We start from the raw sequence: 12,400 nt of genomic DNA on the forward strand, positions 1-12,400 counted from the left end.
TAGCCAGTCCTTCAGGTCTGACCTGAGACCCTCTTTGCTGGAGGCAAAGTTTTCGCCTTTCTGTCCTCGAATTACCACTTCACCTCCCATCATAGTTTAAGGCTTCTTGCCTCCTTCTCTGTCCCAGCCCAGCATCCCCCTTGTGCCGTGCCCACCAGGGCAGCAGGAAGGTAGCCCAAAGCCCTAGCCAAGGACAGGCACACTCCCACTTCCTCCATTTCCCAAATGCCTACTGTATGCCCAGCCCTTGGCCAGATTTCCACCCTTATCTCAGTCGTCCTCATCACAATCCCATAGCCTGAGATTTTTACCCCATTTCCGGGAAGCTGTGTGAGGTGGAAATTCGCCCAGGTCACTTGCTGGAACCAACAGAGCCTTCAGAGGATGTGACTGCCTCTGTCTGATAAAGTCAGAGAGGCTTCCAGAGGGCCCTCGTGAGCTGGGCTTTGAAGAAGTAGGAGGTTGTGCTTCCAGCCAAAGGGAGTCGAGTGCGCAAGGCTCACAGGGATAAGAAAGGACCAGGCAGATGCAGAGACGGGTGATTTCAGTGGGGTGGGAATGGGGGATGTAGGAGGACAGTAGTAACACCCAGACAGGTTTGGGGACTCCCACAAGGGTGTGAGCCTCCTCTGCATTCTGATTTGCATGAGTGAGTCAGGCCTGAGTCTGGGCAGCCTGGAAGGTCCTAACTGCTTCCGCATTCAGCTCTGAGGTCCCTTCAGCCAAGACCCTTCCCTCCCACCCCCCACTGCATCTTTAGGCCTCCTCCACACAGAGCTGCGCTCTGGTTTCAAGGGAAGGGCCAATGATGGGGGAACAGAAGGAGAGGAGGAAGGCAGGCCCAGGGTCCACACTGAGGCCTGAGGTCATCCATCACTGATCCTCTCCTCCCCTACATGCCCTCCCCTCCCACCCCAGCCACCCCAGTCACCCCAGGCAGGCTAGGCAGGGACCTTAGCATATAGCCCTCAGGAAACCCCTCCAGTGGCCGGCACAGGAACCAAGAACAGTACACAACCCAGCTGTGGCCAGGCCACAACCTACCCATACCACAAACTCACACCTCACACAGCCTCCAAGGACACACACCTCCTGCCCCACTCAGCAGCCACACAGCAGATCTGCTCCCCCACCCCCCCCACCAACCACCACACACAGCCTTCAGTCCCCACACTCCCTACCAACAACTTGACTGTGTACATCTGCCCCAGAGCCCCACAATGCCCAGTACCCCCAACTCCACCCCCCTCCTCAACATAATCACCAGACGATACCTATAGGCAGGGTCACATTTGATCTGCCGCCCTCCTGGGTGTTCTCAGGACTCCGCTAAGCAAGCAAGAAGCCTTGGAGACACTTCCCTTAGATATGAGGAACTAGGTGGGGGCTGGGTTCCTGGCCCAGAGGGTGCAGAAGTGGCCCCTGCCCCGCTGCAGAAACCAGCTCCTTCCAGCCCAGCTAGGCTAGCAAGGCAGCAGGTGCAGCCCTCAGGCAGGCAGCTGACTGATCCTTGGGCCACGGGCCTACTTTCTGTCTCCCAGGGATGGGTGGCCGCCACATACGGGACCCAAAGAATTACAGTGGATTCTTCTGCCCTGCCGCAGCTCCGAATCTCTGTCCTGTCACCTCCCTGGCAGCAGATTTCTGTCCCATCCCGTCCAGGGTATGACCCTTTGTCTGGGGACCCGGGAGTGGTGGAGGTGGGTGAGGAGCAGCCCTCAGGGGAGGACTGAGTCGAGGCCCCATTGCCTCAGCCACCTGGTAGGAAGCTGGGGGCCACTAGTGAGTCAGAGCCATCTCCCAGCAAGATGCAAGGTAAGTCCGGGTTCCAATCCCGGCTCTATCACTTCTTGCCTGAAGCGCTGGGCAAGTCATGTCACATTCTGAGCCTCAGTTTCTCTCTCCATAAAGCAGCGCCGTCACCCAGATGACCGTGACACGTCACTATGTATGTGCTAGAGACCACACTCACTCATCATCTGCTTATTCCTCTGCTGGTAAGACACATACTTCCTGTTCCTTTGCCCCAAGGCCTTGGCCACTCCTGACCAAATGGGCCCTTGGTGCTGGTCTTGTAGCCAGTCTCTAGCCTGGACCCCTCCGCACTCTGGATTCTCAGTTACCCCAGACACCAATGACTACCACACCCTGCCTCCAGCCATGTGCCCCTGCAGGGCTCCAGACTGGACACCCCACTGCCCCTGGACTTCATTCTGGGTGGCCCCAGCCACTGCACATTCCCACCCTACAATGAACTCTCCAGGGAAAAGCAAGGTTACCTCCAACCTAGGTGGGGCCTTTGGGCAAATTAGAAAAAATGCCTCTTCCTTCAGGGGCCCCACAGCGGGATGTGAAGCTCAGCAGGGAGGACAGGCTAGTAGGTTTCAGTACCCCCCTCCCAGCTCTCACCTCACCCCCTTCCGACCAGGTACCCTTGGACAGTGCACAACATGTGCAACACACACAGTGGACCTGGTGAGAGGCAGGACATCTTAACAACCTCCTTGGGGCAGCCCATTCAGCATCACCCTAATCAAATATAAAACCAGGTTTATTCATGACCAAGGCACAATAAAGACCAAGGGAAAGGAGACATCCTTGACCTGAATTTCAGGCCTAGCCCTAACTCCCAATCCAATCTTGAAAGACCATCCCTTTCTACAACCTTCCTGTCTGTACTGTTTAAAGTTTTATAGTTGTGTATCACTTTTATAATTAGAAGACCAAATGACAAAAGTATCTTGTCTATTAGAATTGAGTTTGCCCCAGTTCGTTCCTCAAAACAATATAAAGTAGCTTTATGTTCTTTTTTTAATGTTCATTTATTTATTTTTGAGAAAGAGAGAATGAGCAGGGAAGGGGCACAGAGAGAGGGAGAGAGAGAATCCCAAGCAGGCTCTGCACTGAGCCAGATGAGGGGCTCAATCCCACAAGCCGTGAGACCATGACCCGAACCAAAATCAAGAGTCAGACACCCAACCGATTGAGCCACCCAGGCGCTCCAGATTTTAAATTTTTAAAAAATGTTTATTTATTTTTGAAGGAGAGGGACAGAGCATGAGTGGGGGAGGGGCAGAGAGAGAGGGAGACACAGAATGTGAAGCAGGCTCCAGGCTCTGGGCTGTCAGCACAGAGCCGGATGCAGGGCTCGAACTCACAAGCTGTGAGATCATGACCTGAGCTGTAGTCGGACGCCCAACTGACTGAGCCACCCAGGTGCCCCACCAGCTCTATGATTTTAAATGTAACACGAACAGACCACTAAGAGAACTATTATAAATGAGACTGATTTCCTGGACCATCTGGACCAGAGAATGGGAAACTGAGACCCAAAACTTCCTCCCTCCCACCACGGCTTATCCTCCCAAAGGTCTAAGACACAGCTTAGCAAATAAGGTCCCCCTCATTAGGACATGGAGGTCAGTAGCAGAGGGCAGCCCAGGGACTTTCAGATGGGAAATGCACTGAGGTCCACTAGTAAACATGAGACTCCAGGGTCCCTGTGGTTTGTCCTCTAGACAGCATCTGACCCCACCCTAGTGCCGAGCGTCACCCACGTTCCCCCCAAACCTCACCCAGGGCCCCCTCATGCCCAAGCCCCACCCTAGAGAGGGTCAGATAGGGAGAAAGGTATGGGATGAAGTGTGAATATCTGGAGTACCTCACTTGCAAATACACGAAGCCGAACAATGACTTGGGGTTTAGGCCTTGTCAAAGTCTATGACATATGACTTGGCCAACCATCTCCAAATGGACCATTCTGGACCACCCCCTCCCATTTCTCCTATAGCTCTTCATTACCTTGTTTTGACACACACCCCCTCTCTATCCCACTGCTCCCATCCACCCCAGGCCTCCCCAGGCCCAGTCTGGATCTCTGGGCCCTCTTCCCTTCTTCTGTCCTCAGCCCACCTTTAGCCAGCACACCCACCAGCCTACCCTGTAACTGTCCCCAAGGCAGAGTTCCTCACCTAACCCTACCCCAGAGCCCTCGCCCACATCCACGTTCCCCGTGCTCCAGCCCATGTCACCGTTCAGGTGCAGCTCAGATCAGCCCCATAGCACCGTGGAGACCTGGGACACCCCCAGCAGGAGCACACTGGACTGTGGCCTGGTCCCCTGGTTCAGTCACAGACAGTCCTCTACTGAGCTGGGGGCTTCCCAGGCAGGGCAGGGAGCACCTCCCTCAACGAAAGTGCTGGGTAAGGGGGAGGCCCAAGGTGCCACAGGGTAACCCCAGAAAGATCCTTCTGTGTGTCCACTGCCCCCTAAGACAGGGGTCGGGGAGAGAAGGGGTTCTTAACACTACAAATGAGTGAGTGTGAAACAGGAAGAAACAGGGCTGACCACATGCTGGGTGGGAGTACACAGGTCTACTGACAGACTCCCAGGCAGCAGGAGCAGACAGAACAAGAGTCAGGTACCGGGACCCTCAGAAGGGTTAAGGGCTAGCCCTGGCCCTGGGGAGAGGGACAGAAGGCTGCCTGACTCTATCCCGAGTTGCCCCAGAACCTGATGTGCTCACTCATCCAGGAGGAGAGACTTGGTGGGCTCCCTTACGTCCTGGAACTAGCAGCCCTGGAGAACAGGGACCCGAACCTGCCATCCCCCCAGGTGGCCCCTGGAATGGAGAAGCCAGAAGATAAGCAGGCCCCTTGCTTGCTGGCCCCTGAAAGGGGAAGTGGTCTGTGCTGATGGGGTAGAGGTGAGCAGACTGGCAGGGCAGGGGCTAGAAAGGACCAGCTGCAAAGGCTCTGGCCTCCAATTTCATGTGTGATCTCAGCCTCCCCAACTATATAGTCAGACAACATATAGGAAGATTCCCTGACTCAGCCTCTCCTCTCCAACTCACAGAGAACATTCTAACCCACTTATATGACCCAGCCATCCCTGTCTAAAACAACAGAAGGCTGTGATTATGGAGTGCTTACCATCAGGCACTGTGCTAAACACAGTACACGGATTGTTTCCTCATGACAGTCTAGAAAGTGGATGGTTTTTTAGCCTACTTTACAGATGAGAAAAAAACAAAGCCTCAGAAAAGTTAAGTAACCTGCCTAAAATAACACAGGAGCCAGAATCTGAACAAAGGGCTGCCTGGGCCCCTCTTTCTACTCATCTCCTCATAGGGCACAGTGCAGAGACAGGCAGAAAGCAGGGCAGATTCAGGGAGGTCAGGTGGGCAAGAGAGAAGGAGCAAGCTAAGAAGGGCCTTGAAGGCTATGCTAAGACACTTGCCCTTGCTGTCCAGACAACAGGAAGCACCCTCCTGGATGAGTAAGCAAGGTGCTTCGGGGATGCATCGTGGGGCAGGCAGATAGTCAGGCGCACTGGGGTGCCTACCACTGGGAGACTGGGAAATTCACATAACTTCTAAGTCTCTATTTTACCATCCGTATAATGGGGATTATGACAGCTCCACCTTGCAGGCTTCGGAGGAATAAACGTATGCCTTCGAAATACAGCCCAAATCTGACCAGTTCTCACTCCCCAGTGACTTCCCACCTCCCTCAGACTAAAAGCCAAAGCCAGCACATGGCCTACCAGGGTCCATGGTCTGTCCCTACTGCCTCTGTCTCCTTCCTGCTATTCCAACCCACTCTGTGTGCTCTTACCTCAGATTTGGGCACTGGCGCTCCTTCTGCCTGGAATGCTTTTCCAGACATCTGATGACTCACTCCCATACTTTTCCCAGCATTTTCTCAAATGCAAGACCATCATTCCCTGAACACTCTACCTAAAAATGTGCCCCTATGAGTCCCTGATCCTGTGTGATTTTCAGCATCTCACTTATCACTATTGGATTACATATTTGGATGCCACTTATCACTGTTGGATTACACTACTGTATTACATATTTATTTGTTCATTGTCAGTATCCTCAACTGGAGGACAAGGGCGCTGTCTCATTCACAGCCCTATCCCCAGCGGCTAGATGCGTTTGGCCACTGGAAGAATGGATGAATGGATGTCCACACAGGCCTGGCTCACCTCAGTCAGGTGAGCTTGGCACAGGGGCCTGTGACACGGGTAGGGAGAGGGATGATTGGACGAAGCAGGTGTCAAGGTTCAGACTGGAGTTTTAGGAGTCAAAGATTCAACTCTGAGGTTCCTTGGCCCCCTCTGTGGCTAGGCTTGCCCTTTCTCTCCACCTGAGGCTGCCCTAGCTACTTCCTGCTGTGCTGGCCTGACAAACACTACTCGGGGAGCCCTCACCCACAGAGAGGAAGTGCTGACTCTCAGACCCCCTCGTGCTGCCCACCCCTCAACCATTCTCCAGAGCAGGTCAGAACCTCCCTAGACTTCCAGGAGTCTCAGAGACCAGCCCCCACCCTCTCTGCCATGCCTACCCCTTCCATGACTAACACCCAGAAGGGTTCAAAGGGACTCCACCCTCCGGCTCCTGCCTCTTACTCCTCACCCATCTCATTCCCTCCACTCCTGCTGCCTGACACTTTACCTTCAGGTCTTTGCTTATACTGTTCCCTCTGCTTGGAACATCATTCTCTACTTTGCCTTTCAAGTCCAAGTGTCACGTGCTCTGGGGAGCAGTCTCTGACTCCCATGGCCACAGTCCTGATCACATTGGGATGTCACTATCTGTGACTGTGTCACATATACACACACACACTCTCACGCCAGACCTGGCTGGGTGTTCCTCGAAAGCAGGACCAGGATCTGATTACCCTGCATCCCCTACTACCAGCCTGAGGTTGGCACACAGTGAATTTCTGTTGACTGAATGAGCATCTCCCAATTTTATACACAGAAAGCAAGTAGCCCAGGCAAGTGATGACTTGCCCGAGGTCACACTGCCATCAGTGGCCAGAGTGTGGCTGGAACCTGGCTTCTGGCCTCCTAAATCAGGCACTTCTCATTCCCCTTGTGCTCACCCAGTTACAGCTCTAACCTCCTGTCTACTACACACCCAGCCCTGCCTTCCCCCAGCTTTCCACACCCCCCAACCACCTGCCCCTTAGGCACTTAGGAACCACCTTATCCAACCCTCCCCTCTTCCAGAAGAGGAAAGTGAGCCCTAGAGCGGTGCAAGAAACTAAACTAACCAGTCAGGACCAGGACCTAGACCCCCCAGACTGAACCCCTCCGTCCTTCCACTAGCCTGTTTCTTGGAAGAACTGGGAGGGGACAGTCCCCTCAGGTAACCTCGAAGTTACTAGAGCAACCCCCCTACTCCACATAGGCTAGGCCAGCCCAGCACTGAAAGATGTGGGTTTTCAGGCCACTGGCAGTAGAGGCAGATGAGTGTCCTGGTTCACGTCCTGAAACAGAAACTGGAACAGAACCACTAGAACAACTAGATGCTCCCTGAATCTTTGGTCTCCCTAGACTTAGCACATCCATCTTTAGAGCTGAGGAGACAGGAGGAGGAGGAAGAGCCCCAGTCTGAGGGGAGAGGCAGGCCTTCAGCTGAGGCTCTGGCACCCCTTCAGCAAGCAAGACGGACCCCACCCCAAAGCCGTCCTGTTGTCATCTGGCAAAGCCCAGTCCCCACCCCTGCCCTCCGGGAGGCCCCTTTCTCACACCAGGCTGCTGGGGTGGCTTTGGGGAACAAACTATGGTATTTCAGCTGCAGACTGACAGCGGCCTGCCTGGATGAAGGTCCCCACTCAAACAGATAAAAGCCTTACCCAGGGGGCACCTGGGTGGCTCAGTTGGTTGAGCGTCTGGCTCTTCATTTCGGCTCAGGTCGTGATCTCATGGTTCATGGGATCGAGCCCCGTGTTGAGCTTTGCACTCATAGCACAGAGCCTGCTTGGGATTCCCTCTCTCCCTCTCTCTCTGTCCCTCCTCTGATGGCTCTCTCTCTCAAAATAAATAAGTAAACTTAAAGGAAAAAAAAAGCCTCACCCAGTTCGCATATCAAGGAGTGCAAAGCCTGGCACTTCCTACTCCAATCCACCGGGACATGGAATGCTAACACCTGCACGCAGGCAAAATCGCAGGTCCTCCAAGGACGCGTCTGGGCCCAGGAGCACACACGTTCACACACGGACACACGCACGGTGCCTGCCCAGAAGGACGTGGAGCAGAAAGGAGATGGGAAGCACAACCGAGGAAGGAGCTTACCCAGTCAGGAAGTCTTCCAGGAGGAAGGCACTTCCCTCATGGGGAGGAAACAGGTCTCCTCCCCACGAGGCAGCTCCCACTCTCATGCCCAAGGCCCTTTGAGGGCAGCTGCTATGCCCATAGGCTCAGATGGGCACCGGAAGGAGTGGGTGGGGGTGGCAGCATTGTGAAATATCCAAAGGCCCTGAGCCAAGGCCCGGCGTCCCTGCCCCAAGGAGGGGCAGGGTGCCTCCCTTCTGGCTCCCAGGCTCAGGTCTCTGTCCACCACTCTGTCAGGGCCCTTGAGCCTGGCTCTGCCCTCCAAGACTGGACCTGGGCCTGCTGAGCCACATTCCACGTTGGCCCTGGGAGGACCTGGCTCCCCCAGCAGTGTGACCCAGACCCTGCTCTGTGACCCAACCAGCCATCAGCCCTCCCTGGGCCTCCCCTTAACCCCATCCTGGTATCCAGCACGACAGCCCCACTGCCAGCAAATGAAGAGGAGTTGTGGCCCCTGTCCATTCCCTCCCCATTCTCCACCAAGATGGCTATCTCTTCCGCTACCACCTCGTCCCTTCCAGGGTCCGGTTCTCGGATTTCTTGAAAGGAGACAGCTGGGTGCACATGCTGGGGGTGGTGGGTATAGACAGCACACAGAACCTGGGGGTCAGCTGTGCCACAGGCCTCCAGAAGCAATGCTGAGAAACTCCGGGCCTTGTCTGTCTGGTACCAGCCGGCCAAGGTGTGGCACAGGACTCAGCCTCAACTTAGGGTCTACCCAGCCCAATTCGAGGCTTTGCAGGCTCTTGGAACCCAGATTTTTGGAAATTCAGAGGCTGGGAATTGCCAGCACACAAAGCTCTAGAATCCTTGAATCCCCAATGCCTAGAATCTCAGACTCAGAATCCTAAAATCCCAGCTGCTCAATGTGAGGAGAGGGTGGGTGGGAGTGAAGCGGAACGAAGAAGGCCCTCTACCCCACCTCACCTGCTCTGTTTGATTGGTTCCTGTCCTGATCTGTCCACACCTAGAGACTGCTGTGGAAACTGCTGCTTCTTGCTCCCTCTCTGAAGATCGAGGGATGCTGAATTCATTGAAGTGATCAGTCCAAAGCCTCTCATTGAACCAGAGGTCAGGGACAGGACTCCAGAGCCCAGGCCCTGGCATTTTGTGGAAAGGAGGTAAAGGGTGAAGAGGATGTCCAGGAGCAGGGCAGTGCCCTCTCGGGCAGTAAGGAAGGAAGCAAAGGAGACCCAGACATACGGAGTAGCAAGATGCAGTGATAGCTCCCCCTTCCTGGGGGCTGACCTGCCCCAGGACTGGCCCGGCCAGGCCAGACTCTCCCAGGAGACCCGAGCAGCTGAGATCCCAAGTTGTGACCTCGAGTTCCTTGCCCTGGGAATGGGGACAGAGGAGTAGCAGTGAGAGGGCCCAACCCTCCTCTTTCTCCCCCTTCCACACACATTTTTTGCCCTCACAATGAAGATAATAAGGAAGAAGATTTTGCCACATTTCTCCCTCCTGTCATCTGAGTAGGGTGGCCTCTTGACCCCTGAATCGTCCTCTGGACCCCGCTGGTACTGAGCACCACACTGTTGACCACAGCTGGTGCCTGCTTCTTGGCTCTCAGCTCTGGAACCATGTTTCCCAGGTTTGTTCATCCAGTCACTGACATCCAGTTGTTCCATATCCCAGGCACCTTAAGAGGACTCAGGTTCTCGGTTCAGTCAGGGAGAAAGATCTGGACCCTGTGACAAGGCAGGTGGGCAGTGTCTGAGGGAAGCTCAGGGCTTCAGAGGCCCAGGAGGCCCTGACCGGGGCCCAGGTAGGGAGGTGGACTGCAGGCCTCAGAGCCTCTGCCTGGGTGCTGGCTCTAGCTCTCCCTTTCCTCGGCTGAGAGACCACACGGGCAAGTCACTTAACTTCTACTGACCTCAGTTTCTTCATCAGCAAAATGGGGGCTGGGGGAACCACTGTATTCAACAAAGCCCAGGGCTGCCGGGACAGGATGAGAGCAGTGAGCAGGTCTCCAAGAGATGCTCATCATCCTAGAGGCAGGCCCGTGGGCGGGCTCAGGGCTTGCTAGCGGTCAGTCCCGTCTACAAGCAGGATGCCCTTGCAGGCATGCCATCCTCACAGCTGGGTGCCAGCAACGTCACGTGACCAGGTGGCCCTCTACTGCCTGCGACCCAGACTAGGAGCTCCCAGGGTAGAACGGGGTTGGGATCTCCTCTGTCTGCAGTGTCTCCCGGTGCTCACAGTTCTCATTGTGGAGAGGAGGAATTCAGGCTCCCAGCTCTTCTATGTAATGGATGGTCTCAGGCAAATCACTTTACCTTTCTGGGCCTGTTTCCTCATCTGTAAAATGGGAACTGGCACATACTCCAAGAGAACTGTTGAGGATTAAATCGATACCAAAAAATGCTTCCACAGTACTCGGCACGTACTAAGCCTCCAAGAAACAGCAGCTACTGCCACTATTATCACTACCATTAAACAATAATTCTGTTATCAAACTGGTCACTTAATTCCACATCCCCTCCCACCCACTCTGATTTTCCCGATGTCTGGGACAGATGTCCTCATTACAGGACAGACCTTCTATGTTCCAAAGGCTGAGACAGGGAAAAATTCCACAGGAAGGTCATGTGGAAGACCAACCATGCACTGCCCCCGTCCCCCACCCCCAGCTGTCCCTGACACCCGGGGTCATCTGCCTCTTTGGGCCGTCCTCCCCAGAGCCCTCATTGGAACGTACAGGTCTGGGGGCCTGATGGCAGCAAGGGTAAGTGGCCAAGATAGCCTCTCTGATCAGGGCTGGGCGTTCTGGTGTCGAGTCAGCAGAAGGCCCTGAGCTTTGTGGGCATTGTACTCGTAGGGGATCTCTGAGGGCCCTCATATCCTCGTGCTTAGCACAGAACCCCTTCCTGAAATATGAAACACCCCTCTGTGCGGGGCTGTGAAAGGGGATGAGTCCAGGCAGACTGAGACTGGAGCAGGGGGTGAGAGGGGCCACCCAAGGGACTGGACTCTACTCCTAAGCGAGGGCTGTGTCTGCTTGGCTGGGGTCACACTCTGCTCAAGGCTGCCTTGGCCACCATCCAGGGGAAAGCCCCTCACTGAGTGGGACCCTGGACTGAGCTCAAGGAGTAAGGTCAGGCTAGGGGAGAGGAAATCAGGCCGAGGGAGGCCAACAAACTCCTGGGTCCTGATCCTGCCTCTACCACTTATTTGCTATGATTTAGGCAAATTACTTAACCTCTCTATGCCTCAGTCTTTTTATCTGCAGAATGGTACCTAACTTCTGGGGTTTCGGGAGGACAAAAGTGGTTAATATACATGAAAGTGCCTACACCAGTGCTATGTGTCTATTTACTGACATCTTTCTCGCAGATGTGATTACTCAGCTCTTTCTCAGTCTCTTCCCCTATGTTACAGGAAGGTGATCCCTGTCTCATGGAACGATGTGAGGTTAAATAAAAAGCACAAACGTGCAGCGTCAGGCACATGATAGGCACTCACATCAAGAAGAGCTCCCTCCCTTTCCCTCTTCTTTCCCCATGAGGGCTCAGACCAGGAGTCGGATCAGTCCTGACCCCCACCAAGGCTCAATGTGTGATCCTGGTCTGATCTCTGACCCTTGGCTTCAGTCTCTCCATCTGTGAAAAAAGCTTCTGGGCCAAGTGGTCTCTGAGTGTCCGTGACTATATTATCTGCTCCCACCTCCGCTCCCTCCTTCCTTTTTCATTTCCAGCTCATGTCCTACAGCATCCCCTCTTGCTTCAACAGAACCCTTGAGAGCCTAAATTTGGGTGGAGGGACAGCTGGTGGGCAAGGGGTATGAGCCCTCAAGCAACCCAGGGCCCATCCCAGACGCCCAAGGGTTAAGATCCAGAGTGAAGGGCGGGGGATGGGGGGTGAGCGGCAGGGTCAGTGCTGGACAGGCGGGCCTGGAGCCCAGGGCCTGCCTCCCCTCCCCCCACCCTGGGAACAGAGGCTACTTGTTTGGGCATCGGCCGGCTGGCTTTGAGCTTGGCTAAAGGAAGAGAGGGGTGGGGAGGGGAGGGCCCCAGAGAACAGAAGGGACTCCCCTCTCTTCAGCTGATGCCCTACTCTGACACTAGGCTAGTTTACCACTAGCCCCTAGGACTCTCAGAGGCCCCTTACCCCTCTGAACTGACCCCTTCCCTCTAGGTTCTCTCTTTTCTTCATTCAAACACTCACTGCCACAGACAGGATTTAGACTCAGGCCCAATTGTTACCCCAGCAGTCTCTCTCTGGAACATGAGACGAAGACTTATCACCCCATCCTGCAGATGGAGAAATGGAGGCT

General features: G+C 54.7%; 1 protein-coding gene across 5 annotated transcripts in view; it reads right to left on the reverse strand.

The window, feature by feature from the left end:
• ARAP1 (ArfGAP with RhoGAP domain, ankyrin repeat and PH domain 1) overlaps positions 1-12,400 on the reverse strand; it is a 78,267-nt gene that overhangs the window by 64,049 nt on the left and 1,818 nt on the right. For 2 of the 5 annotated variants that reach the window (XM_049619314.1, XM_049619297.1), the window contains exon 1: positions 1,275-3,579. The exons of the other annotated variants lie outside the window; for them this stretch is intronic. The gene's annotated coding sequence lies outside the window, so the exon portion shown is untranslated. Of the gene's footprint in view, positions 1-1,274; positions 3,580-12,400 lie in introns of those variants that run through there. 5 annotated transcript variants of the gene reach the window in all.

This window comes from Panthera uncia, chromosome D1 (assembly GCF_023721935.1).
Source record: "Panthera uncia isolate 11264 chromosome D1, Puncia_PCG_1.0, whole genome shotgun sequence".
Taxonomy (NCBI): Eukaryota; Metazoa; Chordata; class Mammalia; order Carnivora; family Felidae; genus Panthera; species Panthera uncia.